Source organism: Cherax quadricarinatus, chromosome 76, assembly GCF_038502225.1.
Source record: "Cherax quadricarinatus isolate ZL_2023a chromosome 76, ASM3850222v1, whole genome shotgun sequence".
NCBI classification, from domain to species: Eukaryota; Metazoa; Arthropoda; class Malacostraca; order Decapoda; family Parastacidae; genus Cherax; species Cherax quadricarinatus.
In genome coordinates this window covers 3159532-3187441 of record NC_091367.1, presented here as the reverse complement: position 1 = coordinate 3187441, position 27910 = coordinate 3159532, and the positions used below count along the sequence as shown (strand labels likewise).

The window sequence follows — 27910 nt, the reverse complement described above, 5'->3', positions numbered from 1 at the left end:
AACAGTGTCCCACCAGGCATAAAGGGAATTACCAATAGACCCCTGGCTGCCTTCAGAAGGGAGCTGGACAGATACCTAAAGTCAATACCCAACCAGCCGGGCTGTGGTTCATATGTTGGACTACGTGCATCCAGCAGTAACAGCCTGGTTTATCAGGCCTTGATCCACCAGGAGTCCTGGTCAACGATAGGGCCGCCGGGGGGGGCGTTGACCCCCGGAACGCCCTCCTGGTTGACTCCAGCACACAGTAATGTGCAATAGGGTTTGATTTCATTTATTCGTTTAATTTTTTATCAGATGATGACTAGTCACTGAGTCTTGAAAAAGAAGTTATCTATAAGGATAAATTTAAATTATTTCCACTTGATACATCGTTTGTAGAAGAATGGATGGCATGGTAATGGTACAGGGAAAACCCCAGGTTACTCCATACCTATGACCGGATCCGGGTCGTGGATGATTGTCATCCTGCGGGACCCGGGTCGTGGATGATTGTCATCCTGCGGGACCCGGGTCGTGGATGATTGTCATCCTGCGGGACCCGGGTCGTGGATGATTGTCATCCTGCGGGACCCGGGTCGTGGATGATTGTCATCCTGCGGGACCCAGATCGTGGATGATTGTCATCCTGCGGGACCCAGGTCGTGGATGATTGCCATCCTGCGGGACTCAGGTCGTGGATGACTGCCATCCAGCGGGACTCAGGTCGTGGATGACTGTCATCCTGCGGGACCCAGGTCGTGGATGACTGCCATCCAGCGGGACTCAGGTCGTGGATGACTGCCATCCTGCAGGACTCAGGTCGTGGATGACTGCCATCCAGCGGGACTCAGGTCGTGGATGACTGCCATCCAGCGGGACTCAGGTCGTGGATGACTGCCATCCAGCGGGACTCAGGTCGTGGATGACTGCCATCCAGCGGGACTCAGGTCGTGGATGACTGCCATCCTGCGGGACTCAGGTCGTGGATGACTGCCATCCAGCGGGACTCAGGTCGTGGATGACTGCCATCCTGCGGGACCCAGATCGTGGATGATTGCCATCCTGCGGGACCCAGATCGTGGATGATTGCCATCCTGCGGGACCCAGATCGTGGATGACTGCCATCCTGCCGGACCCAGGTCGTGGATGACTGCCATCCTGCGGGACTCAGGTCGTGGATGACTGCCATCCAGCGGCCGTAGTGATGTCAGTAAATTAATAAGCTTATTTATACACAGATACACAGAAGTGCAATTATCATACGTAGTGTACATTACCTATGATTAAGTAAGTTTATTTGTACAGGTACACTCACAGTTACACAAATTATCATATATAGTGGTATAAACCTTGGTATTAAATACCAACAAATTGGTTTAGAAAGACACGTGAGCAAACACTAGGACATATATATCAGAACACGTTTCGGTCCTGGGACCTTGATCACTTCACGACCAAAACGTTTTCTAATAAATATGTCGTAGTGTTCGCTCACGTGTCTTTCTAAATCATAAATAGTAACATATGCTTAACAATTTCCAAACGGGCGAAATTATTTGCAAACATTATCTCGGTCCACAGCAGGATTCGAACCTGCACATTCATCATCAGGGTACACAATACTTTGTTCACATGGCCGGAGTCTAGCTGTGTGACTAGTGAGTTTATTCAGGTATACACAAATACAGTTACATAAATTATCATACACAGCAGCATATGTGTAGAGAACCTGGAATAACCCAAAAAGTCAGACAAAGTGACTTATTACCATTGGGGTCCTTTAGTAGCATATGTATAAATTACCTAGGATAACCCAAAATGTCAAAGTGGCATCCACAGGGGTCCTTGTACAACCCACGACGTGGGCGAGGCATGTCTTCTGATGGTGGTGAGCTGCAGAAGCTTAGCTATAAAAAAAAGTGATGTGTAGCTGGTATCGTCATCCCAGTGTTCTCGACATTGCTGGTCTCACAACTCAACAAGCAGCATCTCTCTCCAAGGTCAACTCAGACTCGGCTGACGCATGAGTGCCGGAGTGACTCTGACCAGCACCTGTGGCCTGCAGGCAAGGTGGGGGGAATATGTGTGATGGCCTCCCATTACTAGGTTAAAAACAGGTAATAATCTCTCGGAAGGGAGGATGGATTAGAGACGGACGTATTCACATACCCTGGGAATTTCTTTGCTTCTTTTTACTGGTCGCCAGGCGAATATTTTGTTGACAGCATTTAGGCAGGGGTTGAGTCACAGCACAGAGTTGGTTAATGTGGTATAAATCCTGTCGACTAAACCAGGGTCATTAAGCCTGCACGGTAACCTTTTCACCAATCGAAAACACTTGAATTCCGAATACAGGTCACACTGAGACTAAAACTCAAAGGGTAAATGAATTGATATATATATTCCCCTACGTGTTCACCGTTGCCATCATTACTCACACATCAAGAAGACTATACTTACCATAATATACATACTTACCATAATATACAGTTACCATAATATATACACTTACCAGAATATATACAAACTTTAAACATAAAGGGTACGTACAGCTAACTTTTAACTTTTAAGGTTTAAATAATAAGATGTTACAAAAACCCAAATGGAAATAAGTCACTTTGACTTTGTTGGGTTACCCGAGGCAATTTACACTATGTATGATAATTGTACTTATACTACTTATACATATCTGTGCCTATAAAAACTTACACAAAGGGTACGTAAAGACGACCTTAAACAATATGGAAAAAAAAACCTGAGTATAAGTTAGGTCTTGTGGCTAGTGGCCTCTCACTACCGTGTCCGGCGTTGAGCGGGGAGATGCCTGACTGATGTCATGTTGCCAGTGTGGAGGCGATACTAATAGCTTCCTGCTTTCTGTGTGATTGTGCTTGTTGCAGCAAGAAGAGACCATTCCCAAAAACGGCATCTGTAGATATTTGGTTCCGTTATGATCATATGTACTTTGTTTCAATCCATCGAGTAATCTGCAGCGTTCAATCAACAAGCACCAGTTTCTAAGATTATCCTATTGCATGCATATTTATGCTCATTAATTATACTAAATCCATTACTGAGAGTCCTGTTTTGGTTATATATTTTAAGCATGTTAGTTATATCCTATCTCGGTTTTCCATGTACACACTTCACTCATACTCTTCCCTCCCTCCTAATTCTCCACTTTTCTGGAGTGTGCAAATTCAGGGCCTTAAACTTATTTCCGTAGGAAAGATTTTTGACAGATGGGATCAGCTTTATCATCCCCCTCCGTGAGGATTAATTCGAGGAAGAACATGTTTACTTACACCTGCTGCCACTGTACACCTAGACGTAGGAACCTGGATGTCAGTCTGTTTAATATTTTTATTATACACCCTGATAGCTAAACGAGTTGATAAGACACATGTGCAACAGTTAGGAATCTTTATTACGAAATGTTTCGCCTACATAGTTGGCTTCTTCAGTCGAGTACAGAGGAGGCAGCAGAGATGTCAAGATGATGTAATCAGTCCATCAGCCCTGAGGACGTAGTGTCTCCCTCAGCCTGGAGAGACTGTTTTTCTTCATAGTCTGCATCAGGAGCTACATGAATTTTCTCATGCAGAAGCCGACATCACAAAGTGTATCAGCAGGCACTTGACCTTAGTCATGCAGGAGCTGACTTCATCACAATGAATGTCAGTGTAACTCCTTGACTGCTATTCAGAAGCTGAAATATTAGGCGTGTTTCCTTACACTGGTTGGCTATGTTCCCCATCAGTAAAATAGGTACCTGGGTGTTAGTGGACTGGTGTGGGTCGCATCCTGGGACAAGCTAAGACTAAGACTTCAACTAAGACTTGCCTCACCCTGGAGAGTTTACCTGGAGAGAGTTCCGGGGGTCAACGCCCCCGCGGCCCGGTCTGTGACCAGGCCTCCTGGTGGATCAGAGCCTGATCAACCAGGCTGTTACTGCTGGCTGCATGTAAACTAACGTACGAGCCACAGCCCGGCTGGTCAGGAACCGACTTTAGGTGCTTGTCCAGTGCCAGCTTGAAGACTGCCAGGGGTCTGTTGGTAATCCCCCTTATGTATGCTGGGAGGCAGTTGAACAGTCTTGGGCCCCTGACACTTATTGTATGGTCTCTTAACGTGCTAGTGACACCCCTGCTTTTCATTGGGGAGATGTTACATCGTCTGCCAAGTCTTTTGCTTTCGTAGTGAGTGATTTTCGTGTGCAAGTTCGGTACTAGTCCCTCTAGGATTTTCCAGGTGTATATAATCATGTATCTCTCCCGCCTGCATTCCAGGGAATACAGGTTTAGGAACCTCAAGCGCTCCCAGTAACTGAGGTGTTTTATCTCCGTTATGCGCGCCGTGAAGGTTCTCTGTACATTTTCTAGGTCAGCAATTTCACCTGCCTTGAAAGGTGCTGTTAGTGTGCAGCAATATTCCAGCCTAGATAGAACAAGTGACCTGAAGAGTGTCATCATGGGCTTGGCCTCCCTAGTTTTGAAGGTTCTCATTATCCATCCTGTCATTTTTCTAGCAGATGCGATTGATACATTGTTATGGTCCTTGAAGGTGAGATCCTCTGACATGATCACCCCCAGGTCTTTGACGTTGGTGTTTCGCTCTATTTTGTGGCCAGAATTTGTTTTGTACTCTGATGAAGATTTAATTTCCTCGTGTTTACCATATCTGAGTAATTGAAATTTCTCATCGTTGAACTTCATATTGTTTTCTGCAGCCCACTGAAAGATTTGGTTGATGTCCGCCTGGAGCCTTGCAGTGTCTGCAATGGAAGACACTGTCATGCAGATTCGGGTGTCATCTGCAAAGGAAGACACGGTGCTGTGGCTGACAACCTTGTCTACGTCGGATATGAGGATAAGGAACAAGATGGGAGCGACTACTGTGCCTGGTGGAACAGAGCTTTTCACCGTAGCTGCCTCGGACTTTACTCTGTTGACGACTACTCTCTGTGTTCTGTTAGTGAGGAAATTATAGATCCATCGACCGACTTTTCCTGTTATTCCTTTAGCACGCATTTTGTGCGCTATTACGCCATGGTCACACTTGTCGAAGGCTTTTGCAAAGTCTGTATATATTACAATGCATTCTTTTTGTCTTCTAGTGCATCTAGGACCTTGTCGTAGTGATCCAATAGTTGAGACAGACAGGAGCGACCTGTTCTAAACCCATGTTGCCCTGGGTTGTGTAACTGATGGGTTTCTAGATGGGTGGTGATCTTGCTTCTTAGGACCCTTTCAAAGATTTTTATGATATGGGATGTTAGTGCTATCGGTCTGTAGTTCTTTGCTGTTGCTTTACTGCCCCCTTTGTGGAGTGGGGCTATGTCTGTTGTTTTTAGTAACTGTGGGACGACCCCCGTGTCCATGCTCCCTCTCCATAGGATGGAAAAGGCTCATGATAGGGGCTTCTTGCAGTTCTTGATGAACACGGAGTTCCATGAGTCTGGCCCTGGGGCAGAGTGCATGGGCATGTCATTTATCGCCTGTTCGAAGTCATTTGGCGTCAGGATAACATCGGATAGGCTTGTGTTAACCAAATTCTGTGGCTCTCTCATAAAAAAATAATTTTGATCTTCGACTCTCAGTCTGGTTAGCGGCTTGCTAAAAACTGAGTCATATTGGGACTTGAGTAGCTCACTCATTTCCTTGCTGTCATCTGTGTAGGACCCATCTTGTTTAAGTAGGGGCCCAATACTGGACGTTGTTCTCGACTTTGATTTGGCATAGGAGAAGAAATACTTTGGGTTTCTTTCGATTTCATTTATGGCTTTTAGTTCTTCCCGCGATTCCTGACTCCTAAAGGATTCTTTTAGCTTAAGTTCGATGCTTGCTATTTCTCTGACCAGTGTCTCCCTACGCATTTCAGATATATTGACCTCTTTTAGCCGCTCTGTTATTCTTTTCCGTCGCCTGTAAAGGGGGCGCCTGTCTCTTTCTATTTTACATCTACTCCTTTTTCTTAGAGGAATAAGCCTTGTGCATACATCGAGTGCCACCAAGTTAATCTGTTCTAGGCATAAGTTGGGGTCTGTGTTGCTTAGTATATCTTCCCAGCTTATATCGGTTAGGACTTGGTTTACTTGGTCCCACTTTGTTTTTGTTATTGAAGTTGAATTTGGTGAATGCTCCCTCGTGACTAATCTCATTATGTCGGTCTGGGGCTCCACGCATACATGTCTGAACCTCAATTATGTTGTGATCTGAGTATATTGTTTTTGATATGGTGACATTTCTTATCAGATCATCATTGTTAGTGAAGATGAGGTCTAGTGTATTCTCCAGTCTAGTAGGCTCTATTATTTGCTGGTTTAAATTGAATTTTGTGCAGAGATTTAAAAGCTCGTGTGAGTGTGAGTTTTCATCAGAGCTGCCTCCTGGTGTTATTACTGCAACAATATTATTTGCTATATTCCTCCATTTTAGGTACCTTAAGTTGAAATCCCCCAGGAGCAAGATGTTGGGTGCAGGAGCTGGAAGATTTTCCAGACAGTGATCAATTTTTAACAGCTGTTCCTGGAATTGCTGGGATGTTGCATCCGGAGGCTTGTAGACTACCACAATGACTAGGTTTTGGTTCTCGACCTTTACTGCTAAAACTTCCACTACATCATTTGAGGCGTTAAGCAGTTCTGTGCAAACAAGTGACTCTGCAATGTACAGGCCAACCCCCCCCTTTTTCCTGTTCACTCTGTCACATCTGTATAGGTTGTAACCTGGGATCCATATTTCGTTGTCCAAGTGATCCTTTATGTGGGTCTCAGTGAGAGCCGCGAACATTGCCTTTGCCTCTGCAAGCAGTCCATGGATGAAAGGTATTTTATTGTTTGTTGCTGGCTTTAGACCCTGTATATTTGCAAAGAAGAATGTCATCGGACTGGTGGTATTGTTGGTACTGGGGGGGATGATTTTTTTCCGGTATTAGTATCTGTATCTGTTGGTTTGGAGTGGAGGCCATCGACTGTGGTTCCACTCCAGGAATGACTGGATTTGGTGTACGATTTCTGCCATTTCCTGCCAGTTTTTTTTCCTTCCTGGCACTAAAAAACCTCTCCCTCTTGAGTGGCTGTGGCTACAAAACTGACCTAATTTGCGGGAAATGTTCAGCATAACAAGCAGCTTTCTATATAGTATGTCATTGATGTCAGCTATGGTCTGTATACCTTGTACTTGTAATAAATAAAGATATTAATGAATATCAGAGCCAGACTGAGGGACTGACCTCCTCAAAGCTATATCTTCAAGGGTGATGGACTGATTACATAGTCTTGACATCTCTACTGCCTCCTCTGTACTCGACTGAAGAAGCCTACTGTGTAGGCGAAACGTTTCGGAATTAAGATACGTAACTGTAGCATATGTCTTACTTATCAACTTGTCGGTATTGTGTACTATTATCATAGTCATAGCTAAACAAGTGTTAGTCGACTGTCGTAGGTGGCATCCTGGGGAACAAGGTTAACCTAAGTTACCAGAAATGATTTGCATTGACGGGGACTTTTTATATAGTAAGAACATAAGAACATAAGAACGAAGGAACACTGCAGCAGGCCTACTGGCCCATGCGAGGCAGGTCCAAGTCTCCTACCGGCTTAAGCCAATGCACCCAACATAGTCAGGTCAGGTCACCTTGACTTAAGGGAGGAACACGGCAACCGTCCTGGTAGCACAAGCTAATCAGGTCCAACTCACACCCACCCACACCCACTCATGTATTTATCCAACCTATTTTTAAAGCTACACAACGTTCTGGCCTCTATGACTGTACTTGGGAGTTTGTTCCACTCATCCACAACTCTATTACAAATACACAAATAACCCGCACATAAAAGACAGAAGCTTACGACGACGTAAGCTTCTGTCTTTTATGTGCGGGTTATTTGTGTATCGTTCCAGTCACGGTATTGTGCCTTTTTGTTATTTATCTATTACAAAACCAGTACTTTCCTATATCCTTCCTGAATCTGAATTTTTCTAACTTAAAACCAATGCCGCGAGTCCTGTCTAGGCTAGATATTTTCAGCACACTATTTACACCCCCTTTATTTATTCCTGTCTTCCATTTATACACCTCAATCATATCCCCCCTAATTCTACGTCTTTCTAGAGAGTGCAGATTCAGGGCCCTTAGTCTATCCTCATAGGGAAGGTTTCTGATACATGGGATCAACTTTGTCATCCTCCTTTGTACATTTTCCAGAGCATTTATATTCTTTCTGTAATACGGTGACCAAAACTGTGCAGCATAATCTAAATGAGGCCTAACCAAGGATGTATAGAGTTGAAGAACAACCTGAGGACTCCTATTATTTATGCTTCTTGATATGAAGCCAAGGATTCTATTAGCTTTATTGCGAACACTTATGCACTGTTGTCTTGGTTTCAGATTACTGCTAACCAGAACTCCTAAATCTTTTTCGCAATCCTTAATATTAAGATCTACATTATTTAGTTTATATGTGGCATGGTTATTGTCCTGTCCAACATTTAGAACTTTGCATTTGTCTATATTAAACTGCATCTGCCACCTCTCCGACCACTGCATCAGTCTACTCAAATCTTCCTGGAGTGCTCTAATGTCCTCTTCAGAATGAATTCGACGGCCTATTTTGGTGTCATCGGCAAACTTGCTGATGTCGCTCTTTATGCCCTCATCTATGTCGTTTATGTATACTGTGAACAGCAGGGGGCCCAACACTGACCCCTGTGGAACACCGCTCGTGACGCTTCCCCACTCTGATTTCTCCCCATTTATGCAAACTCTCTGCTGCCTATTTGTCAACCATGCCTCTATCCAGGAAAAAATTTCTCCTATTCCATGTGCCTTAATTTTCCTCAATAGTCTCTGATGTGGGACCCTGTCAAAAGCCTTACTGAAGTCCATATTCACAATATCATATTCATTACCATGATCTACCTCCTCAAATACCTTAGTGAAAAAAGTTAATAAATTCGTAAGGCAGGAACGCCCCTTTGTAAAACCATGCTGAGATTCGTTGATTAATTTATGCTTTTCAAGGTGGCTACGAACTGCCTCGGCAATTATTGATTTCATAAATTTTCCCACTATGGAGGTTAGGCTTATTGGTCTATAGTTCGAAGCTAAGGACCTGTCACCTGCTTTGAAAATAGGTATCACATTTGCCATTTTCCACTTATCTGGCACCATGCCAGTTTGTAGTGATATGTTGAAAAGATTAGCCAAAGGTTTGCTAAGCTCCTTTTTACATTCCTTTAGAATCCTTGCATAGAGTTCATCAGGGCCTGGGGATTTGTTAGGTTTTAATTTATCTATTTGCCTAAGGACCATGTCACTTGTGACCCTAATCGTGCACAGTTTATTATCGTCCTGTTCCACATAATTTATCATTTCTGGAATATCGCTGGTATCCTCCTGTGTAAAAACTGAGAGGAAGTATGTGTTAAAACTTCTACACATTTCCTTATCACTGTCAGTGAGCTGACCCGAGGAACTTTTGAGTGGGCCTATCTTGTCCCTGATCTTACTTCTGTATACCTGAAAGAATCCTTTTGGGTTAGTCTTCGAATCTCTTGCAACTTTAACCTCATAATCTCTTTTTGCTTTTCTAATTCCTTTTTTTATTTCTCTCTTTAACTGAATATATCGATTTCTTAATTGCCCCTCTCCTCTTTTGATTTGCCTATATATGCCTCTCTTTTGACCAATTAGATATTTTAATCTATTGTTCATCCATTTAGGATCATTTTTGTTTGATCTGATTTCCCTATTTGGAACATAATTTGACTGAGCAGCTAGAACTATGCCCTGGAAAGCGTCATATCGGCAACCATCACCACCTACCTGACCCTTAGTCAGGTCATTCCAGTTCAGCCCACCTAATGAACATCAAAATGGTATACAATACCGACAGGTTGTTAGGTAAGACACATATGCAACAGTTAGACAACTTTATTCCGAAACGTTTCGCCTACACAGTAGGCTTCTTCAGTCGAATACAGAAAGTAGGCAGGAACAGTAGAGATGCGAAGACGATGTAATCAGTCCATCACCCTTAAAGTCGTAGAATTTGAGGTTGTCAGTCCCTCGGCCTGGAGAAGTTCAGTTCCATAGTCAGGAACTATCTGAAGATCAAGCGACAGTGCGGAGACTTAAATACTGTCGGAAGGAGAGGTGCAGGGTAGTAGTAGTAGTAGTAATAGTAGTAGTGAGAGGCAACTGAGAGGTCATGTCCCTCTCAGATCCAACCCTTCTCACTTGAAAAGCTTGTTCAAGGTGTTTTCTGTACCAAGATGCCACGTGTTGCAGTGTCTGACAAGATGAACATCAAAATGGTATACAATACCGACAATACCTGCCTACTTTCTGTATTCGACTGAAGAAGCCTACTGTGTAGGCGAAACGTTTCGGAATAAAGTTGTCTAACTGTTGCATATGTGTCTTACCTAACAACCTGTCGGTATTGTATACCATTTTGATGTTCATCTTGTCAGACACTGCAACACGTGGCATCTTGGTACAGAAAACACCTTGAACAAGCTTTTCAAGTGAGAAGGGTTGGATCTGAGAGGGACATGACCTCTCAGTTGCCTCTCACTACTACTATTACTACTACTACTACTACCCTGCACCTCTCCTTCCGACAGTATTTAAGTCTCCGCACTGTCGCTTGATCTTCAGATAGTTCCTGACTATGGAACTGAACTTCTCCAGGCCGAGGGACTGACAACCTCAAATTCTACGACTTTAAGGGTGATGGACTGATTACATCGTCTTCGCATCTCTACTGTTCCTGCCTACTTTCTGTATTCGACTGAAGAAGCCTACTGTGTAGGCGAAACGTTTCGGAATAAAGTTGTCTAACTGTTGCATATGTGTCTTACCTAACAACCTGTCGGTATTGTATACCATTTTGATGTTCATCTTGTCAGACACTGCAACACGTGGCATCTTGGTACAGAAAACACCTTGAACAAGCTTTTCAAGTGAGAAGGGTTGGATCTGAGAGGGACATGACCTCTCAGTTGCCTCTCACTACTACTATTACTACTACTACTACTACCCTGCACCTCTCCTTCCGACAGTATTTAAGTCTCCGCACTGTCGCTTGATCTTCAGATAGTTCCTGACTATGGAACTGAACTTCTCCAGGCCGAGGGACTGACAACCTCAAATTCTACGACTTTAAGGGTGATGGACTGATTACATCGTCTTCGCATCTCTACTGTTCCTGCCTACTTTCTGTATTCGACTGAAGAAGCCTACTGTGTAGGCGAAACGTTTCGGAATAAAGTTGTCTAACTGTTGCATATGTGTCTTACCTATCAGCCCACCTAAGTAATTTTTCAGTCCTATGAAATCAGCCAAGCGGAAGTCAGGGACAGAGACTTGATTGCTATTATTAGGGGAATTCCATGATATATTAAAACTGAGTGATTTGTGATCACTTTCCCCAAGCTCATCATTAACCTCAAGATTATTAATTAGTGTTTCCCTAATGGCAAGAACCAAGTCAAGGAGGTTATTTCCCCTAGTTGGCTCTGTCACAAACTGTTTTAAAAAACAATCCTGGATCGTATCAAGAAAGTCACCTGACTTTAAATTTCCTGTCAAATTGCTCCAGTCAATCTGTCTATAGTTGAAATCTCCCATTAGCACAACATTCTCGTATGTAGATGCCTTACGAATTTCGTCCCATAGAAGTTTACTGCACTCCCTATCAAGATTTGGGGCCCTGTAAATCACACCCAAAATTAGTTTTCCTCGGCCCTCGAGAAGCTGTAACCAAACAGGTTCAGTGGCTGACGCTTCTAATTTAATATCTTGTCTAACACAACAATTTAAATTGTCTTTGACATACATCGCTACTCCACCACCTTTCCTGTTGACCCTGTCAGTGTGGAATAATTTATAGCATTGTATGTGACATTCAGAGGGCATCTCTCTATCTTTCAGATTGGGCCAGGTCTCTGTTATAGCATTAATATCTATGTTTCCTGCACTTGCAATTAATCTTAGCTCATCTATCTTATTTCTTACACTCCTGCTATTAGTATAGTAAACCTTAAGGGAGCTAGTCCCAATGGTGTCACCTGAGTCTCTTAGTTGTATCATGTACCACTGGTAGATATAAAGATAATAACAACAATATAACAATAATAATAATAATAAGTACCTGGAGAGGGTTTCAGGGGTCAACGCCCCAGAGGCCTGGTCCGTGACCAGGCCTCGTGGTGGATCAGGGCCTGATAAACCAGGCTACTATTTAAAGCAAAAGGACACAAGTGCAACTAATGTGACATTTTATTGTGGCAACGTTTCGCTCTCCAGGAGCTTTATCAAGCCATTACAAACAATACATGGACACAGAGGGTATATAAAGGCTCAGAGTGAGGTGCAATACTAGTGAGGTACCATGTCGATGTTCACTAGTGGTAGTAGTAGTAGTAGTAGTAGTAGTAGTAGTAGTAGTAGTAGTAGTAGTAGTAGTAGTGACAAAAGTAATACAATATGGTAGAGCAATTAATTCGTACATGAGTAAAAGGATATAAAAGCTTTTACTCATGTACGAATTAATTGCTCTACCATATTGTATTACTTTTGTCACTACTACTACTACTACTACTACTACTACTACTACTACTACTACTACTACTACTACTACTATTACTACTACTACTACTACCACTACCACTAGTGAACATCGACATGGTACCTCAGTAGTATTGCACCTCACTCTGAGCCTTTATATACCCTCTGTGTCCATGTATTGTTTGTAATGGCTTGATAAAGCTCCTGGAGAGCGAAACGTTGCCACAATAAAATGTCACATTAGTTGCACTTGTGTCCTTTTACTTTACATATTGTCGGTAATTCTACCAACATTATTACAGGCTACTATTGCTGGCCGCACGCAAACCGATGTAATAGCCACAGCTCGGCCAGTTAGGTACTAACTTAAGATGCCTGTCCAGCGCCTTCTTGAAGACAGCTGGTAATCTCCACTTATGTATGATGGGAGGCAGTTGAACAGTCTTGGGCCCCTCACACTTATTGTGCTGTCTCTTAGCGTACTTGTGGCGACCATGTTTTTCATTGGAGGGATGTTGTACTGCCTGCCGAATCTTTTTTGCTTTTGTAGGGAGTAATTTCCGTGTGAAGAATTGTGACTAGTCCCTTTAGGACTTTCCAAGGGCATATTATGATGTATCTTTCTCGCCTGCGTTCCAAGGAGTACAGGTCAAGGGACTTCAACTGTTCCTAGTAAGTGAGGTGCTTTATTGTACTTATACGTTAGTTAGTTAGTTAGTTTAATATGTTTATTATGCACCCCATACCCATCCTGTGGGCGGTAGTCAAAAGATTACAGAGGTACATAATTGGTCCAGGGACTGGGCCTCAAAGTTTTGATAGCTGAGCAAGTTACAGAGGTAATGAATTCACAATTTACAAAGGTAATGAACTCACAATTTACAAAGGTAAGTACGTCCAGTGAAAGTTCTTTGTATATTTTCCAGATCATTGTATACAGATTAGTAATGATTACGAACAGTACCTCATGATTATATATTTGTATTTTTGCTTTAGCAATCTGTTTAGACAATTAAAAATGATGAATAAACCTGAATGAACATCAGCAATATTTTATAATACACTTTGAGTATACCAACCATATGGCAATGAAATTTATTTTCGACACCCGGGGTTATCCTATCCTATTATATATATATATATATATATATAAAATGCCTTCAGGGTGGCTAAAATATTGCTATGTAACCTTAATGATTAAACCCAATGGAAATACGTCCCTTTGATTTTTGGGGGGGTTATCCTAGGCACTTTACACATATGTTATTAAGTATTTTAAGTGTAAATGAGTAAGTTTATTTAGGCACAGATGCTCATAAGAACAAATATCATACATAATGTAAAATGCCTAGGATACCCCCCCCCCAAAAAAAAAAAAAAGTCAGACTTATGTGTACCTGTACCTAAATAAACTCCATTCAACAACCAGCTAACCTAAACTGTCACAGATTTGTTCGTTTGCCGTGGGCCAGTAGACCTCCTGCAGTGCTCCTTCATTCTTGTGTTTCTCTGTACAACATAACAGTCGGTTACTATGTTAGTCAATACATTGAATATAGCTACGTCTTAATATAGCAACGCACCAATACACTCCGACCTTTTCTGGTTTGCCAAAACAGTCGAGCTGCCAAATATTCTCCTTGCTGTTGTGAGCTGCACTGTGCTCTACTCAGCTGTTGTGAGCTGCACTGTGCTCTACTCAGCTGTTGTGAGCTGCACTGTGCTCTACTCAGCTGTTGTGAGCTGCACTGTGCTCTACTCAGCTGTTGTGAGCTGCACTGTGCTCTACTCAGCTGTTGTGAGCTGCACTGTGCTCTACTCAGCTGTTGTGAGCTGCACTGTGTTCTACTCAGCTGTTGTGAGCTGCACTGTGCTCTACTCAGCTGCACTGTGCTCTACTCAGCTGCACTGTGCTCTATTCAGCTGCACTATGCTCTACTCAGCTGCACTGTGCTCTACTCAGCTGCAATGTGCTCTACTCAGCTGCACTGTGCTCTACTCAGTTGTTGTGAGCTGCACTGTGCTCTACTCAGCTGAAGTGAGCTGCACTGTGCTCTACTCAGCTAAAGTGAACTTCACTGTGCTCTATTCAGCTAAAGTGAAGTGCAGTGTGCTCTACTCAGCTAAAGTGAACTTCACTGTGCTCTACTCAGCTAAAGTGAAGTGCACTGTGCTCTACTCAGCTAAAGTGAACTTCACTGTGCTCTACTCAGCTAAAGTGAGCTACACTGTGCTCTACTCAGCTAAAGTGAACTTCACTGTGCTCTACTCAGCTAAAGTGAGCTACACTGTGCTCTACTCAGTTAAAGTGAACTTCACTGTTCTCTACTCAGCTAAAGTGAGCTACACTGTGCTCTACTCAGCTAAAGTGAAGTGCACTGTGCTCTACTCAGCTTAAGTGAAGTGCACTGTGCTCTACTCAGCTAAAGTGAACTTCACTGTGCTCTACTCAACTAAAGTGAACTTCACTGTGCTCTACTCAGCTAAAGTGAACTTCACTGTGCTCTACTCAGCTAAAGTGAACTTCACTGTGCTCTATTCAGCTAAAGTGAACTTCACTGTGCTCTACTTAGCTAAAGTGAAGTGCACTGTGCTCTACTCAGCTAAAGTGAACTTCACTGTGCTCTACTCAGCTAAAGTGAACTTCACTGTGCTCTACTCAGCTAAAGTGAGCTACACTGTGCTCTACTCAGCTAAAGTGAACTTCACTGTGCTCTACTCAGCTAAAGTGAGCTACACTGTGCTCTACTCAGCTAAAGTGAGCTACACCGTGCTCTACTCAGCTAAAGTGAACTTCACTGTGCTCTACTCAGCTAAAGTGAACTTCACTGTGCTCTACTCAGCTAAAGTGAGCTACACTGTGCTCTACTCAGCTAAAGTGAACTTCACTGTGCTCTACTCAGCTAAAGTGAACTTCACCGTGCTCTACTCAGCTAAAGTGAACTTCACTGTGCTCTACTCAGCTAAAGTGAACTTCACTGTGCTCTACTCAGCTAAAGTGAACTTCACTGTGCTCTACTCAGCTAAAGTGAAGTGCACTGTGCTCTACTCAGCTAAAGTGAACTTCACTGTGCTCTACTCAGCTAAAGTGAAGTGCACTGTGCTCTACTCAGCTAAAGTGAACTTCACTGTGCTCTACTCAGCTAAAGTGAGCTGCACTGTGCTCTACTCAGCTGTTGTGAGCTGCACTGTGCTCTACTCAGCTAAAGTGAGCTGCACTGTGCTCTACTCAGCTGTTGTGAGCTGCACTGTGCTCTACTCAGCTAAAGTGAGCTGCACTGTGCTCTACTCAGCTAAAGTGAACTTTACTGTGCTCTACTCAGCTAAAGTGAGCTGCACTGTGCTCTACTCAGCTAAAGTGAGCTGCACTGTGCTCTACTCAGCTAAAGTGAGCTGCACTGTGCTCTACTCAGCTGTTGTGAGCTGCACTGTGCTCTACTCAGTTGTTGTGAGCTGCACTGTGCTCTACTCAGCTAAAGTGAGCTGCACTGTGCTCTACTCAGCTAAAGTGAGCTGCACTGTGCTCTACTCAGCTGTACCGTGCAACACTAGAACAATTACGGTACAAGGAGCTAAGCGCACGAATATTAAAATATAGATCCCATGATAATGATCGCAAATGAATGACCAATATATATATTTAAGTTTCCGACTGGACAGAAAGCGAGGTTGGAATTGTAAAATGTGGGTCATGACTTCTTGTTGGTTACTAGGTTACTTTTACTCTCTCTCTCTCTCTCTCTCTCTCTCTCTCTCTCTCTCTCTCTCTCTCTCTCTCTCTCTCTCTCTCTCTCTCTCTCTCTCTCTCTCTCATTGTTATGCTTGTGACAGAACCCACAGGCATAACACCAGAAACAAACATCTCTACGACATTCCCCGTGTCCGACTAAACCTTTACAAAAATTCAATGTATGTCAAAGGCCCTAAAATCTGGAATACCCTACCTGAGAACTCTAGAACTGCAGACACATTCATCACCTTCAAAACTACCATTAGAAAACATCTTATCTCCCTGATACACCCCGTCAACTAACTACACGAATACCACCTGGTGGTTCACACTTACACTCGCTCACTCATTTGACCATAAACAGAAATATTAATCTCAGTCTTAAAATAATGAATCCTGTGATACTCCAATACTGAAACTATATACTGTGCCAAAACAAAAGCATTCACATTGCTAAACTCACAAAATAGTATTTAGTCACTTAGCCATAATACCAACTTACCTCATAATTTGTAATATTTTACATTTAAGAATAAAACTAAATATGCCCGAAATGCCTAGCCATGCTAAGCGTTCTAGTGGTACACTCTGTAATCTCAATTTTACTACATGTAAACCAAACAATAACCAAATTTCTGTAAACTCAGCATTGTAATCCTTACAGAGAATAAACTTTGAATTGAATTTGAATTTGAATTTGAATTGTCACTGTCTTTCTGTCTGTCTCTCCATCCTTTTCTCGAGAGTCCCTGGAGTTGTGACTGATAACTGCCATGGGGCTGAGGAACTGTAGCTCAACACCCTCAAAATACCTAGGAGCTAGAGGCTAAATCTCACTAATGGGGCCAAGAGCTGTAACCCAGCATCCTCAAGAGGCCCAGAAGCTGGAATTCAATTCTCTCACAACATAGGTAAAATCAGAGTTCAATCGGGCTAGGCATTGTGAAGCTATTGTATGTACAATGTTTTTGTCAAGATGCCACCTGTTAGAGGACGAGGTGCAGGCGAGGGTCAGGCTAAAGCTCTCGCTTTACATGGCGAGTGTCTGGGTTCGATTCCCAGCGAGGGTAGAAACATTGGGCGTGTTTCTTTATACCGGTTGTCTATGGTTTTTTTTTCTTATTCGCCGGTATTCTCCCGGCCCGGGTCTTTTCCAAGTAGTGGTGACCCGGCCTTGGCTCCCTATCTGGGGAGTATCCCGAGACCTAAGTCTCCCATGGGAGGAGGTACACTACCTGGAGTTTACCTGGAGAGAGTTCCGGGGGTCAACGCCCCCGCGGCCCGGTCTGAGACCAGGCCTCCTGGTGGATCAGAGCCTGATCAACCAGGCTGCTGCTGCTGGCTGCACGCAAACCAACATACGAGCTACAGCCCGGCTGATCCGGAACTGACTTTAGGTGCTTGTCCAGTGCCAGCTTGAAGACTGCCAGGGGTCTGTTGGTAATCCCCCTTATGTGTGCTGGGAGGCAGTTGAACAGTCTCGGGCCCCTGACACTTATTGTATGGTCTCTTAACGTGCTAGTGACACCCCTGCTTTTCATTGGGGAGATGTTACATCGTCTGCCAAGTCTTTTGCTTTCGTAGCGAGTGATTTTCGTGTGCAAGTTCGGTACTAGTCCCTCTAGGATTTTCCAGGTGTATATAATCATGTATCTCTCCCTCCTGCGTTCCAGGGAATACAGGTTTAGGAACCTCAAGCGCTCCCAATAATTGAAGTGTTTTATCTCCGTTATGCGCGCCGTGAAAGTTCTCTGTACATTTTCTAGGTCGGCAATTTCACCTGCCTTGAAAGGTGCTGTTAGTGTGCAGCAATATTCCAGCCTAGATAGAACAAGTGACCTGAAGAGTGTCATCATGGGCTTGGCCTCCCTAGTTTTGAAGGTTCTCATTATCCATCCTGTCATTTTTCTAGCAGATGCGATTGATACAATGTTATGGTCCTTGAAGGTGAGATCCTCCGACATGATCACTCCCAGGTCTTTGACGTTGGTGTTTCGCTCTATTTTGTGGCCAGAATTTGTTTTGTACTCTGATGAAGATTTAATTTCCTCATGTTTACCATATCTGAGTAATTGAAATTTCTCATCGTTGAACTTCATATTGTTTTATGCAGCCCACTGAAAGATTTGGTTGATGTCTGCCTGGAGCCACATCCCCCGCCCTCACGGGGCTCGTAGGGAGAAGCTAGGCCTCTGGTCTGTCTATGTTTCTCATCAATAAAAGGGGAACCTGGAAGTTAGTGGACTGGTGTGGGTCGCATCCTGGGACAAAACTGACCTAATTTGCGGGAAATGCTCAGCATAACGAGGGACTTTCTATATAGCAGTATCTTATTGATGTCAGCTATGGTCTGTATACCTTGTACATGTACTGGTAGTAATGAAAATATATTATTATTATGAAGGTGCTGGTGAGGTTCAGGCAAGGTGGCATTGCATCAGTTTTCAACTGCTAGAAACTTCCAGAACAACGTTGCAAGCAACACGGTCCCTGCGCTATCCAAGAGTTGTATCCCCATATCTCGTAACCCCGGCCCCCTCTACTTCAGTGATCTGAAAGGTATATTATAATATCCCTCAATTCTATAACCCCGGCCCCCTCTACTTCAGTGATCTGAAAGATATATTATAATATCCCTCAATTCTATAACCCCGGCCCCCTCTACTTCAGTGATCTGAAAGGTATATCCCTGTATTCTATAACCTTAGCCCATCTCAATTCACACTTTAAGCCCCTTAATTAAGAGGCAGAAGAGCAGGAGTTTAACTTCCTCAAGAGGGGCGCCAGGGCACGGGGCACCAGGCCACGGTGCCCTGTGGCCTGGTGACTAAAGCTCTCGCTTCACACAACGCATGTCTGGGTTCAGTTCCCTGCGAGGGTAGAAACATTGGGCGTGTTTCTTTACACTGGTTGTCTATGTTCACCCATCACTAAAATGGGTACCTGGGAGTTAGTTGACTGGTGTGGGTCGCATCCTGGGACAAAACTGACCTAATTTGCCCGAAATGCTCTGCATAACAAGTGGTTTTATATATAGTAGTATGTCATTGATGTCAGCTATGGTCTGTATACCTTGTACATGTACTTGTAGAAATAAAGATATTATTATTATTATTATTATTATTATTATTATTATTATTATTATTATTATTATTATTATTATTATTATTATTATTATACAAGTTATAGCTTTATCATCCCAATAGGTCCAGAAGATGAAGATCAATGTCTTCACGAAATCCAGGAACTTTAGCTCAACACTCAAGAAGCCTACTTAGGTTACCTAGAGAAGATTTATTTGCACCTGTTCACCTGTCAGTAAGTAGGTACCTGTGTACTCACCTAGCTGTGGTTGCAGGGGTCGAGTCACAGCTCCTGGCCCTTCCTCTTCACTGACCACCTGTTGTGGGTGGCATCCTGGGGAAGATAATCAGAGGGCAATTACACAATACAACTTTATTTCTTCTCTGCAATATACAAATTGTAGTTTACATGCAATAAAATATTGTTAACCACAAAAGAAATAAACGAGAATGCAGTGCATTTCAGGCAGATTAATCCTAAGGCTTACAGACTACTTATGAACTAGACATGAATGGTGAAGAAACAGGAAGTTTATCAGGTTTCAGTAGGATTATAATGGAACAAGATGAGTAATTTATTTTCTATGAGAGTTTGAGGAAGACCGGAAGAACAGGGATAGAGTTGTTTGAGCTGGCTTTGTTTGGTATAGTTAGTTTAACATGTTTATTATGCACTCCCATACCCATGGTGTGGGTGGTAAACAAAAGATTACAGAGGTACATAATAGGCCCAGTGACTGGGCTGTGAAGTTTTGATTGCTGGACAATTTACAAAGGTAATGAATTATGTATTTACATTTTGTTATAGCAGTGATGATTTAGTGATGAGGTGATTAGTATATATCCTTTTATTGCAATTGATTTTCACACAGTTGAATTCCTCAGCCGTTTTAACATTTAAAGTTTAAATAAAACATTTCAAGAACCCCAATGGAAATAAGTCACTTTGACTTTTTTTGGGGGGTTATCCTAGATAACTTACACTATATATGATAACTGTACTGATGTGTACCTGTGCCTAAATAAACTTACTAATAACAGGGCCCGGTGGCCTGGTGGCTAAAGCTTCCGCTTCACACACGGAGGGCCCGGGTTCGATTCCCGGCGGGTGGAAACATTTCGACACGTTTCCTTACACCTGTTGTCCTGTTCACCTAGCAGCAAATAGGTACCTGGGTGTCAGTCGACTGGTGTGGGTCGCATCCTGGGGGACAAGATTAAGGACCCCAATGAAAATAAGTTAGACAGTCCTCGATGACGCACTGACTTTCTTGGGTTATCCTGGGTGGCTAACCCTCCGGGGTTAAAAATCCGAACGAAATCTTATCTTATCTTATCTAGCTCTAAACTGATTGGCAGACAGGGGACCTTTTACTGGTTCAGGCAATAAATTCCAGCGGATCTTAAGGCCTTTACATGCGTTGCATTTATTTGGGTACATTATTATTATAATTAAAAATGAAGCACTAAACCTACGATTTAAGTACAGGTACACATAAATACATTGACACACATTATTGTACAAAGTAACATATGTGTAAATTACCTGGGATAACCCAAAAAGGTCAGACAAAGTGACTTATTTCCATTGGGGTCCTGTGTGTTCTGTTGTAGTTATCAGGGAAATTAATTGGGATAGTCACACGGGTGTCACTAGCACGTTAAGAGACCATACAATAAGTGTCAGGGGCCCGAGACTGTTCAACTGCCTCCCAGCATACATAAGGGGGATTACCAACAGACCCCTGGCAGTCTTCAAGCTGGCACTGGACAAGCACCTAAAGTCGGTTCCTGACCAGCCGGGCTGTGGCTCGTACGTTGGTTTGCGTGCAGCCAGCAGCAACAACCTGGTTGACCAGGCTCTGATCCACCAGGAGGCCTGGTCACAGACCGGGCCGCGGGGGCGTTAACCCCCGGAACTCTCTCCAGGTAAACTCCAGGAATAAATTTTGCGATTATCTCAGAGTATGTCTTAAACTCTGGCTTATGTGGGTGAATTTCACAGGTACAATCCTGAATTAACATTTCACACACACATAACTGGGGAGAACTCTGGCATGTATAAAACAGTTGACACTAACAGATGAGACTTTAACACGAGTGGGTCACATTACTGTCCTTCCTTCCCTGTCCAGCCTTCCCTGTCCACCTTCCCTGTCCACCTTCCCTGTCCAGCCTTCCCTGTCCAGCCTTCCCTGTCCACCTTCCCTGTCCAGCCTTCCCTGTCCACCTTCCCTGTCCAGCCTTCCCTGTCCACCTTCCCTGTCCACCTTCCCTGTCCAGCCTTCCCTGTCCACCTTCCCTGTCCACCTTCCCTGTCCAGCCTTCCCTGTCCACCTTCCCTGTCCAGCCTTCCCTGTCCACCTTCCCTGTCCAGCCTTCCCTGTCCAGCCTTCCCTGTCCACCTTCCCTGTCCAGCCTTCCCTGTCCACCTTCCCTGTCCAGCCTTCCCTGTCCACCTTCCCTGTCCAGCCTTCCCTGTCCAGCCTTCCCTGTCCACCTTCCCTGTCCAGCCTTCCCTGTCCACCTTCCCTGTTCAGCCTTCCCTGTCCACCTTCCCTGTCCAGCCTTCCCTGTCCAGCCTTCCCTGTCCACCTTCCCTGTCCAGCCTTCCCTGTCCACCTTCCCTGTCCAGCCTTCCCTGTCCACCTTCCCTGTCCAGCCTTCCCTGTCCAGCCTTCCCTGTCCACCTTCCCTGTCCAGCCTTCCCTGTCCACCTTCCCTGTTCAGCCTTCCCTGTCCACCTTCCCTGTCCAGCCTTCCCTGTCCAGCCTTCCCTGTCCACCTTCTCTGTCCAGCCTTCCCTGTCCACCTTCCCTGTCCAGCCTTCCCTGTCCACCTTCCCTGTCCAGCCTTCCCTGTCCACCTTCCCTGTCCACCTTCCCTGTCCAGCCTTCCCTGTCCAGCCTTCCCTGTCCAGCCTTCCCTGTCCACCTTCCCTGTCCACCTTCCCTGTCCAGCCTTCCCTGTCCACCTTCCCTGTCCAGCCTTCCCTGTCCACCTTCCCTGTCCACCTTCCCTGTCCAGCCTTCCCTGTCCAGCCTTCCCTGTCCACCTTCCCTGTCCACCTTCCCTGTCCACCTTCCCTGTCCAGCCTTCCCTGTCCACCTTCCCTGTCCAGCCTTCCCTGTCCACCTTCCCTGTCCACCTTCCCTGTCCAGCCTCCCCTCTCCACCTTCCCTGTCCAGCCTTCCCTGTCCACCTTCCCTGTCCAGCCTTCCCTGTCCACCTTCATTGTCCACCTTCCCTGTTCACCTTCCCTGTCCACCTTCCCTGTCCACCTTCACTGTCCACCTTCACTGTCCACCTTCACTGTCCACCTTCCCTGTCCAGCCTTCCCTGTCCACCTTCCCTGTCCACCTTCCCTGTCCAGCCTTCCCTGTCCACCTTCCCTGTCCACCTTCCCTGTCCAGCCTTCCCTGTCCAACTTCCCTGTCCAGCCTTCCCTATCCACCTCCACTGTCCACCTTCACTGTCCAGCTTCCCTGTCCAGCTTCCCTGTCCAGCCTTCCCTGTCCAGCCTTCCCTGTTCACCTTCCCTGTCCACCTTCCCTGTCCATCTTCACTGTCCACCTTCCCTGTCTACCTTCATTGTCCACCTTCACTGTCCACCTTCCATGTCCACCTTCCCTGTCCACCTTCACTGTCCACCTTCACTGTCCACCTTCACTGTCTACCTTCCCTGTCCAGCCTTCCCTGTGCACCTTCCCTGTCCAGCCTTCCCTGTCCAGCCTTCCCTGTCCAGCCTTCCCTGTCCACCTTCCCTGTCCAGCCTTCCCTGTCCACCTTCCCTGTTCAGCCTTCCCTGTCCACCTTCCCTGTCCAGCCTTCCCTGTCCACCTTCCCTGTCCAGCCTTCCCTGTCCAGCCTTCCCTGTCCAGCCTTCCCTGTCCACCTTCCCTGTCCAGCCTTCCCTGTCCACCTTCCCTTTCCACCTTCCCTGTCCAGCCTTCCCTGTCCAGCCTTCCCTGTCCACCTTCCCTGTCCACCTTCCCTGTCCAGCCTTCTCTGTCCACCTTCCCTGTCCAGCCTTCCCTGTCCACCTTCCCTGTCCACCTTCCCTGTCCAGCCTTCCCTGTCCAGCCTTCCCAGTCCACCTTCCCTGTCCACCTTCCCTGTCCAGCCTTCCCTGTCCACATTCCCTGTCCAGCCTTCCCTGTCCACCTTCCCTGTCCACCTTCCCTGTCCAACCTTCCCTGTCCACCTTCCCTGTCCACCTTCCCTGTCCAGCCTCCCCTCTCCACCTTCCCTGTCCAGCCTTCCCTGTCCACCTTCCCTGTCCAGCCTTCCCTGTCCACCTTCATTGTCCACCTTCCCTGTCCACCTTCACTGTCCACCTTCCCTGTCCACCTTCCCTGTCCACCTTCACTGTCCACCTTCACTGTCCACCTTCACTGTCCACCTTCCCTGTCCAGCCTTCCCTGTCCACCTTCCCTGTCCACCTTCCCTGTCCAGCCTTCCCTGTCCACCTTCCCTGTCCACCTTCCCTGTCCAGCCTTCCCTGTCCACCTTCCCTATCCACCTTCACTGTCCACCTTCACTGTCCAGCTTCCCTGTCCAGCTTCCCTGTCCACCTTCCCAGTCCAGCCTTCCCTGTTCACCTTCCCTGTCCACCTTCCCTGTCCATCTTCACTGTCCACCTTCCCTGTCTACCTTCATTGTCCACCTTCCCTGTCCACCTTCCCAGTCCACCTTCCCAGTCCACCTTCACTGTCCACCTTCACTGTCCACCTTCACTGTCTACCTTCCCTGTCCACCTTCACTGTCCACCTTCACTGTCCACCTTCTCTGTCCACCTTCCCTGTCCACCTTCACTTTCCACCTTCACTGTCCACCTTCACTGTCCACCTTCACTGTCCACCTTCACTGTCCATCTTCCCTGTCCAGCCTTCCCTGTTCAGCCTTCCCTGTCCAGCCTTCCCTGTCCACCTTCCCTTTCCAGCCTTCCCTGTCCACCTTCCCTGTCCACCTTCACTGTCCACCTTCACTGTCCACCTTCCCTGTCCAGCCTTCACTGTCCACCTTCACTGTCCACCGTCCCTGTCGACCTTCCTTGTCCACCTTCACTGTCCACCTTCACTGTCCACCTTCACTGTCCATCTTCCCTGCCCACCTTCACTGTACACCTTCACTGTCCACCTTCACTGTCCACCTTCCCTGTCCACCTTCACTGTCCACCTTCACTGTCCACCTTCCCTGTCCACCTTCACTGTCCACCTTCACTGTCCACCTTCCCTGTCCACCTTCACTGTCCACCTTCACTGTCCACCTTCACTGTCCATCTTCCCTGCCCACCTTCACTGTACACCTTCACTGTCCACCTTCACTGTCCACCTTCCCTGTCCACTTTCCGTCCATCTTCACTGTCCACCTTCACTGTCCACCTTCCGTCCACCTTCACTGTCCATCTTCCATGCCCACCTTCACTGTCCACCTTCACTGTCCACCTTCCGTCCACCTTCACTGTCCACCTTCACTGTCCAACTTCACTGTCCACCTTCACTGTCCACCTTCACTGTCCACCTTCCGTCCACCTTCACTGTCCACCTTCACTGTCCACCTTCACTGTCCACCTTCACTGTCCACCTTCCCTGTCCACCTTCACTGTCCACCTTCACTGTCCACCTTCCCTGTCCACCTTCACTGTCCACCATCACTGTCCACCTTCACTGTCCACCTTCACTGTTCACCATCACTGTCCACCTTCACTGTCCACCTTCACTGTCCACCTTCCCTGTCCACCTGCACTGTCCACCATCACTGTCCACCACCACTGTCCACCTTCACTGTCCACCTTCACTGTCCACCTTCCCTGTCCACCTTCCCTGTCCAGCCTTCACTGTCCACCTTCACTGTCCACCTTCACTGTCCACCTTCACTGTCCACCTTCCCTGTCCACCTTCACTGTCCAGCCTTCCCTGTCCACCTTCCCTGTCCAGCCTTCACTGTCCACCTTCACTGTCCACCTTCTCTGTCCACCTACCCTGTCCACCTTCACTGTCCACCTTCACTGTCCACCTTCCCTGTCAATCTTCACTGTCCACCTTCTCTGGCCAGCCTTCCCTGTCCACCTTCCCTGTCCAGCCTTCCCTGTCCACCTTCCCTGTCCACCCTCACTGTCCACCTTCACTGTCCACCTTCCCTGTCCAGCCTTCACTGTCCACCGTCCCTGTCGACCTTCCCTGTCCACCTTCACTGTCTACCTTCCCTGTCCACCTTCACTGTCCATCTTCCCTGTCCACCTTCCCTGTCCACCTTCCCTGTCCAGCCTTCACTGTCCACCTTCACTGTCCACCTTCACTGTCCACCTTCACTGTCCACCTTCCCTGTCCACCTTCACTGTCCAGCCTTCCCTGTCCACCTTCCCTGTCCAGCCTTCACTGTCCACCTTCACTGTCCACCTTCTCTGTCCACCTACCCTGTCCACCTTCACTGTCCACCTTCACTGTCCACCTTCCCTGTCAATCTTCACTGTCCACCTTCTCTGGCCAGCCTTCCCTGTCCACCTTCCCTGTCCAGCCTTCCCTGTCCACCTTCCCTGTCCACCCTCACTGTCCACCTTCACTGTCCACCTTCCCTGTCCAGCCTTCACTGTCCACCGTCCCTGTCGACCTTCCCTGTCCACCTTCACTGTCTACCTTCCCTGTCCACCTTCACTGTCCATCTTCCCTGTCCACCTTCCCTGTCCACCTTCACTGTCCACCTTCACTGTCCACCTTCACTGTCCAGCCTTCACTGTCCACCTTCACTGTCCACCTTCCCTGTCCATCTTCACTGTCCACCTTCACTGTCCACCTTCCCTGTCCACCTTCCCTGTCCACCTTCCCTGTCCAGCCTTCACTGTCCACCTTCACTGTCCACCGTTCCTGTCGACCTTCCCTGTCCACCTTCACTGTCTACCTTCCCTGTCCACCTTCACTGTCCACCTTCCCTGTCCACCTTCCCTGTCCACCTTCACTGTCCACCTTCACTGTCCAGCCTTCACTGTCCACCTTCACTGTCCACCTTCCCTGTCCATCTTCACTGTCCACCTTCACTGTCCACCTTCCCTGTCCACCTTCCCTGTCCACCTTCCCCGTCCATCTTCCCTGTCCACCTTACCTGTCCACCTTCCCTGTCCAGCGTTCCCTGTCCACCTTCCCTGTCCAGCCTTCCCTGTCCACCTTCCCTGTCCAGCCTTCAGTGTCCACCTTCCCTGTCCAAATTCACTGTCCACCTTCACTGTCCACCTTCCCTGTCCACCTTCACTGTCCACCTTCCCTGTCCACCTTCACTGTCCACCTTCCCTGTCAACCTTCCCTGTCCACCTTCACTGTCCACCTTCACTGTCCACCTTCCCTGTCCACCTTCCCTGTCCACCTTCACTGTCCACCGTCACTGTCCACCTTCACTGTCCACCGTCACTGTCCACCGTCACTGTCCACCTTCCCTGTCCACCTTCACTGTCCACCGTCACTCTCCACCGCCACTGTCCACCTTCCCTGTCCATCACTGTCCACCTTCACTGTCCACCGTCACTGTCCACCTTCCCTGTCCACCGTCACTGTCCACCTTCCCTGTCCACCTTCCCTGTCCACCGTCACTGTCCACCTTCCCTGTCCACCTTCACTGTCCACCTTCACTGTCCACCTTCCCTGTCCACCTTCCCTGTCCACCTTCCCTGTCCACCTTCACTGTCCACCTTCCCTGTCCACCTTCACTGTCCACCTTCACTGTCCACCTTCCCTGTCCACCTTCCCTGTCCACCTTCACTGTCCACCTTCCCTGTCCACCTTCCCTGTCCACCTTCACTGTCCACCTTCACTGTCCACCTTCACTGTCCACCTTCCCTGTCCACCGTCACTGTCCACCTTCCCTGTCCACCTCACCTCACAAACTTATACATCTGCACCTTAAATTATGTAACATACAGTTCTTAAATTTATTAAAGGAAATCCTCCAAGCCAGTAACACTGGCTGTATTAAATCTGGTCTTAGAATGTATATATATTCAGGATTAATTATTGGACTTAAAATTTTTTGTATAATTTGTTGGTATCTTATGTATATAACAGTTCCAATAATTATACATATATAGGTTACATAGTTTCAATTAAAAAAAAAGGGAAATATATCTTAGCAAACTATGATCTTGATATATTATAAGCTTCCCTCACAGGACAGTAAACTACTACTGGCCAATAGATACATTACCTGTAGTGAGATTTAATTCACACTGGGAGGTGTACATTATATAGTTGATTCTTGTGATAGGCAATGTAGATTCCCCAGCAACAGCTCATGTTTTTCATTCATATCATCCTTATTTTCATAGTTTCACTTTGTATCTGAGCGCTTCTGGATACACATTAAATTCACTTATTATATATGTCACTATATTTGCCAATACTATTTCTATCAGCTTAGATTAAATGAGATTAATTCTCCTCAAATTCCCAGTCCATTCTCTATTAGTCAGCCATTTTTGTTGCTCTCCCCCATTTTTTGTCTCCCAATACATCTTTTCAATTAATTTAATAACATTTTCAGATGT

At 46.1% G+C, this 27910-nt stretch overlaps 1 long non-coding RNA gene across 1 annotated transcript; it reads right to left on the bottom strand.

The window, feature by feature from the left end:
• Positions 1–1485: 1485 nt before the first annotated feature.
• Positions 1486–27910, bottom strand: LOC138854961 (uncharacterized). Its single transcript, XR_011394134.1, has 3 exons — positions 27571–27910; positions 19637–19711; positions 1486–2911 (listed from the first exon to the last, which is right to left on the bottom strand). It is a non-coding gene; the product is annotated as an uncharacterized lncRNA (long non-coding RNA).